Genomic DNA, 6,735 nt, shown 5'->3' with positions numbered 1-6,735 from the left:
GCTAGTCGAGTAAAAACACGTGCGAGAGGATACATCCCGCAGGCTAGTCGAGTAAAAACACGTGCGAGAGGATGCATCCCGTAGGCTAGTCGAGTAAAAACACGTGCGGGAGAATGCATCCCGCAGGCTAGTCGAGTAAAAACACGTGCGAGAGGATGCATCCTGCAGGCTAGTCGAGTAAAACACGTGCGTGAGGATGCATCCCGCAGGCTAGTCGAGTAAAAACACGTGCGAGAGGATGCATCCCGCAGGCTAGTCGAGTAAAAACACGTGCGAGGTTTTGTGGGATGCGCATGCGCAGGTTTTGTGGGATGCGCATGCGCAGGTTTTTTGGGATGCGCATGCGCCCGTTTTTTGGGATGCGCATGGCTAGTCGAGCAAAAACACGTGCGAGAGGATGCATCCCGCAGGCTAGTCGAGCAAAAACACGTGCGAGAGGATGCATCCCGCAGGCTAGTCGAGCAAAAACACGTGCGAGAGGATGCATCCCGCAGGCTAGTCGAGCAAAAACACGTGCGATAGGATGCATCCCGCAGGCTAGTCGAGCAAAAACACGTGCGAGAGGATGCATCCCGCAGGCTAGTCGAGCAAGAACACTATCGAGAGGATGCATCCCGCAGGCTAGTCGAGTAAAAACACGTGCGAGAGGATGCATCCCGCAGGCTAGTCGAGTAAAAACACGTGCGATAGGATGCATCCCGCAGGCTAGTCGAGTAAAAACACGTGCGAGAGGATGCTTCCCGCAGGCTAGTTGAGTAAAAACACGTGCGAGAGGATGCATCTCGCAGGCTAGTCGAGTAAAATCACGTGCGAGAGGATGCATGCCGCAGGCTAGTCGAGCAAAAACACGTGCGAGAGGATGCATCCCGCAGGCTAGTCGAGTAAAAACACGTGCGAGAGGCTGCATCCCGCAGGCTAGTCGAGTAAAAACACGTGCGAGAGGATGCATCCCGCAGGCTAGTCTAGTAAAAAGCGTGCGAGGGGATTCATCCCGCAGGCTAGTCGAGTAAAAACACGTGCGAGAGGATGCATCCCGCAGGCTAGTCGAGTAAAAACACGTGCGAGAGGATGCATCCCGCAGGCTAGTCGAGTAAAAACACGTGCGAGAGGATGCTTCACGCAGGCTAGTCGAGCAAAAACACGTGCGAGGGAATGCATCCCGCAGGCTAGTCGAGTAAAAACACGTGCGAGAGGATGCATCCCGCAGGCTAGTCGAGTAAAAACTCGTGCGAGAGGATGCATCCCGCAGGCTAGTCGAGTAAAAACACGTGCGAGAGGATACATCCCGCAGGCTAGTCGAGTAAAAACACGTGCGAGAGGATGCATCCCGCAGGCTAGTCGAGTAAAAACACGTGCGGGAGGATGCACCCCGCAGGCTAGTCGAGTAAAAACACGTGCGAGAGGATGCATCCTGCAGGCTAGTCGAGTAAAACACGTGCGAGAGGATGCATCCCGCAGGCTAGTCGAGTAAAAACACGTGCGAGGTTTTGTGGGATGCGCATGCGCAGGTTTTGTGGGATGCGCATGCGCAGGTTTTTTGGGATGCGCATGCGCCGGTTTTTTGGGATGCGCATGGCTAGTCGAGCAAAAACACGTGCCAGAGGATGCATCCCGCAGGCTAGTCGAGTAAAAACACGTGCGGGAGAATGCATCCCGCAGGCTAGTCGAGCAAAAACACTTGCGAGAGGATGCATCCCGCAGGCTAGTCGAGTAAAAACACGTGCGGGAGAATGCATCCCGCAGGCTAGTCGAGCAAAAACACGTGCGAGAGGATGCTTCCTGCAGGCTAGTCGAGTAAAACACGTGCGTGAGGATGCATCCCGCAGGCTAGTCGAGTAAAAACACGTGCGAGAGGATGCATCCCGCAGGCTAGTCGAGTAAAAACACGTGCGAGAGGATGCATCCCGCAGGCTAGTCGAGTAAAAACACGTGCGAGAGGATACATCCCGCAGGCTAGTCGAGTAAAAACACGTGCGAGAGGATGCATCCCGCAGGCTAGTCGAGTAAAAACACGTGCCACAGGATGCATCCCGCAGGTTAGTCGAGTAAAAACACGTGCGAGAGGATGCATCCCGCAGGCTAGTCGAGTAAAAACACGTGCGAGAGGATACATCCCGCAGGCTAGTCGAGTAAAAACACGTGCGAGGTTATGTGGGATGCGCATGCGCAGGTTTCGTGGGATGCGCATGCGCAGGTTTTTTGGGATGCGCATGCGCCGGTTTTTTGGGATGCGCATGGCTAGTCGAGCAAAAACACGTGCGAGAGGATGCATCCCGCAGGCTAGTCGAGTAAAAACACGTGCGAGAGGATGCATCCTGCAGGCTAGTCGAGTAAAACACGTGCGAGAGGATGCATCCCGCAGGCTAGTCGAGTAAAAACACGTGCGAGAGGATGCATCCCGCAGGCTAGTCGAGTAAAAACACGTGCGAGAGGATGCTTCCCGCAGGCTAGTCGAGCAAAAACACGTGCGAGGGAATGCATCCCGCAGGCTAGTCGAGTAAAAACACGTGCGACAGGATGCATCCCGCAGGTTAGTCGAGTAAAAACACGTGCGAGAGGATGCATCCCGCAGGCTAGTCGAGTAAAAACACGTGCGAGAGGATACATCCCGCAGGCTAGTCGAGTAAAAACACGTGCGAGAGGATGCATCCCGCAGGCTAGTCGGGTAAAAACACGTGCGGCAGGATGCATCCCGCAGGCTAGCCGAGTAAAAACACGTGCGAGAGGATGCATCCTGCAGGCTAGTCGAGTAAAACACGTGCGAGAGGATGCATCCCGCAGGCTGGTCGAGCAAAAACACGTGCGAGAGGATGCATCCCGCAGGCTAGTCGAGCAAAAACACGTGCGAGAGGATGCATCCCGCAGGCTAGTCGAGCAAAAACACGTGCGAGAGGATGCATCCCGCAGGCTAGTCGAGTAAAAACACGTGCGAGAGGATGCATCCCGCAGGCTAGTCCAGTAAAAACACGTGCGAGAGGATGCATCCCGCAGGCTAGTCGAGTAAAAACACGTGCGAGAGGATGCATCCCGCAGGCTAGTCGAGTAAAAACACGTGCAAGAGGATGCTTCCCGCAGGCTAGTCGAGTAAAAACACGTGCGAGAGGATGCTTCCCGCAGGCTAGTCGAGTAAAAACACGTGCGAGAGGATGCATCCCGCAGGCTAGTCGAGTAAAAACACGTGCGAGGTTTTGTGGGATGCGCATGCGCACGTTTTGTGGGATGCGCATGCGCAGGTTTTTTGGGATGCGCATGCGCCGGTTTTTTGGGATGCGCATGGGTAGTCGAGCAAAAACACGTGCGAGAGGATGCTTCCCGCAGGCTAGTCGAGTAAAAACACGTGCCAGAGGATGCATCCCGCAGGCTAGTCGAGTAAAAACAAGTGCGAGAGGATGCATCCCGCAGGCTAGTCGAGTAAAAACACGTGCGAGAGGATGCATCCCGCAGGCGAGTCGAGTAAAAACACGTGCGAGAGGATGCATCCCGCAGGCTAGTCGAGTAAAAACACGTGCGAGGTTTTGTGGGATGCGCATGCGCAGGTTTTGTGGGATGCGCGTGGCTAGTCGAGCAAAAACCCGTGCGAGAGGATGCATCCCGCAGGCTAGTCGAGTAAAAACACGTGCGAGAGGATGCATACCGCAGGCTAGTCGAGTAAAAACACGTGCGAGAGGATGCATCCCGCAGGCTAGTCGAGTAAAAACACGTGCGAGAGGATGCATCTCGCAGGCTAGTCGAGTAAAAACACGTGCGAGAGGATGCATCCCGCAGGCTAGTCGAGCAAAAACACGTGCGAGAGGATGCATCCCGCAGGCTAGTCGAGTAAAAACACGGGCGAGGTTTTGTGGGATGCGCATGCGCAGGTTTTTTGGGATGCGCATGGCTAGTCGAGCAAAAACACATGCGAGAGGATGCATCCCGCAGGCTAGTCGGGTAAAAACACGTGCGAGAGGATGCATCTCGCAGGCTAGTCGAGTAAAAACACGTGCGAGAGGATGCATCCCGCAGGCTAGTCGAGTAAAAACACGTGCGAGGTTTTGTGGGATGCGCATGCGCAGGTTTTGTGGGATGCGCATGGCTAGTCGAGCAAAAACACGTGCGAGAGGATGCATCCCGCAGGCTAGTCGAGTAAAAACACGTGCGAGAGGATGCATACCGCAGGCTAGTCGAGTAAAAACACGTGCGAGAGGATGCATCCCGCAGGCTAGTCGAGTAAAAACACGTGCGAGAGGATGCATCTCGCAGGCTAGTCGAGTAAAAACACGTGCGAGAGGATGCATCCCGCAGGCTAGTCGAGCAAAAACACGTGCGAGAGGATGAATCCCGCAGGCTAGTCGAGTAAAAACACGTGCGAGGTTTTGTGGGATGCGCATGCGCAGGTTTTTTGGGATGCGCATGGCTAGTCGAGCAAAAACACATGCGAGAGGATGCATCCCGCAGGCTAGTCGGGTAAAAACACGTGCGAGAGGATGCATCTCGCAGGCTAGTCGAGTAAAAACACGTGCGAGAGGATGCATCCCGCAGGCTAGTCGAGTAATAACACGTGCGAGAGGATGCATCTCGTAGGCTAGTCGAGTAAAAACACGTGCGAGAGGATGCATCCCGCAGGCTAGTCGAGCAAAAACACGTGCGAGAGGATGCATCCCGCAGGCTAGTCGAGTAAAAACACGTGCGAGAGGCTGCATCCCGCAGGCTATTCGAGTAAAAACACGTGCGAGAGGATGCATCCCGCAGGCTAGTCTAGTAAAATCACGTGCGAGGGGATGCATCCCGCATGCTAGTCGAGTAAAAACACGTGCGAGAGGATGCATCCCGCAGGCTAGTCGAGTAAAAACACGTGCGAGAGGATGCATCCCGCAGGCTAGTCGAGTAAAAACACGTGCGAGAGGATGCTTCCCGTAGGCTAGTCGAGGAAAAACACGTGCGAGGGAATGCATCCCGCAGGCTAGTCGAGTAAAAACACGTGCGAGAGGATGCATCCCGCAGGCTAGTCGAGTAAAAACACGTGCGAGAGGATGCATCCCGCAGGCTAGTCGAGTAAAAACACGTGCGAGAGGATGCATCTCGCAGGCTAGTCGAGTAAAAACACGTGCGAGAGGATGCATCCCGCAGGCTAGTCGAGTAAAAACACGTGCGAGAGGATGCATCCCGCAGGCTAGTCGAGTAAAAACACGTGCGAGGTTTTGTGGGATGCGCATGCGCAGGTTTTGTGGGATGCGCATGCGCAGGTTTTTTGGGATGCGCATGCGCCGGTTTTTTGGGATGCGCATGGCTAGTCGAGCAAAAACACGTGCGAGAGGATGCTTCCCGCTGGCTAGTCGAGTAAAAACACGTGCGAGAGGATGCATCCCGCAGGCTAGTCGAGTAAAAACACGTGCGAGAGGATGCATCCCGCAGGCTAGTCGAGTAAAAACACGTGCGAGAGGATGCATCCCGCAGGCGAGTCGAGTAAAAACACGTGCGAGAGGATGCATCCCGCAGGCTAGTCGAGCAAAAACACGTGCGAGAGGATGCATCCCGCAGGCTAGTCGAGTAAAAACACGTGCGAGGTTTTGTGGGATGCGCATGCGCAGGTTTTTTGGGATGCGCATGGCTAGTCGAGCAAAAACACGTGCGAGAGGATGCATCCCGCAGGCTAGTCGAGTAAAAACACGTGCGAGAGGATGCATCTCGCAGGCTAGTCGAGTAAAAACACGTGCGAGAGGATGCATCCCGCAGCTAGTCGAGTAAAAACACGTGCGAGAGGATGCATCCCGCAGGCTAGTCGAGTAAAAACACGTGCGAGAGGCTGCATCCCGCAGGCTAGTCGAGTAAAAACACGTGCGAGAGGATGCATCCCGCAGGCTAGTCTAGTAAAATCACGTGCGAGGGGATGCATCCCGCATGCTAGTCGAGTAAAAACACGTGCGAGAGGATGCATCCCGCAGGCTAGTCGAGTAAAAACACGTGCGAGAGGATGCATCCCGCAGGCTAGTCGAGTAAAAACACGTGCGAGAGGATGCTTCCCGCAGGCCAGTCGAGCAAAAACACGTGCGAGGGAATGCATCCCGCAGGCTAGTCGAGTAAAAACACGTGCGAGAGGATGCATCCCGCAGGCTAGTCGAGTAAAAACACGTGCGAGAGGATGCATCCCGCAGGCTAGTCGAGTAAAAACACGTGCGAGAGGATACATCCCGCAGGCTAGTCGAGTAAAAACACGTGCGAGAGGATGCATCCCGCATGCTTGTCGAGTAAAAACACGTGCGAGAGGATGCATCCTGCAGGCTAGTCGAGTAAAACACGTGCGAGAGGATGCTTCCCGCAGGCTAGTCGAGCAAAAACACGTGCGAGGGAATGCATCCCGCAGGCTAGTCGAGTAAAAACACGTGCGAGAGGATGCATCCCGCAGGCTAGTCTAGTAAAATCACGTGCGAGGGGATGCATCTCGCATGCTAGTCGAGTAAAAACACGTGCGAGAGGATGCATCCCGCAGGCTAGTCGAGTAAAAACACGTGCGAGAGGATGCATCCCGCAGGCTAGTCGAGTAAAAACACGTGCGAGAGGATGCTTCCCGCAGGCTAGTCGAGGAAAAACACGTGCGAGGGAATGCATCCCGCAGGCTAGTCGAGTAAAAACACGTGCGAGAGGATGCATCCCGCAGGCTAGTCGAGTAAAAACACGTGCGAGAGGATGCATCCCGCAGGCTAGTCGAGTAAAAACACGTGCGAGGTTTTGTGGGATGCGCATGCGCACGTTTTGTGG

Source organism: Lasioglossum baleicum, unplaced genomic scaffold (assembly GCF_051020765.1).
Source record: "Lasioglossum baleicum unplaced genomic scaffold, iyLasBale1 scaffold0190, whole genome shotgun sequence".
In the NCBI taxonomy this organism is placed as follows: domain Eukaryota; kingdom Metazoa; phylum Arthropoda; class Insecta; order Hymenoptera; family Halictidae; genus Lasioglossum; species Lasioglossum baleicum.
Note: the sequence above shows the minus strand (reverse complement) of the source record.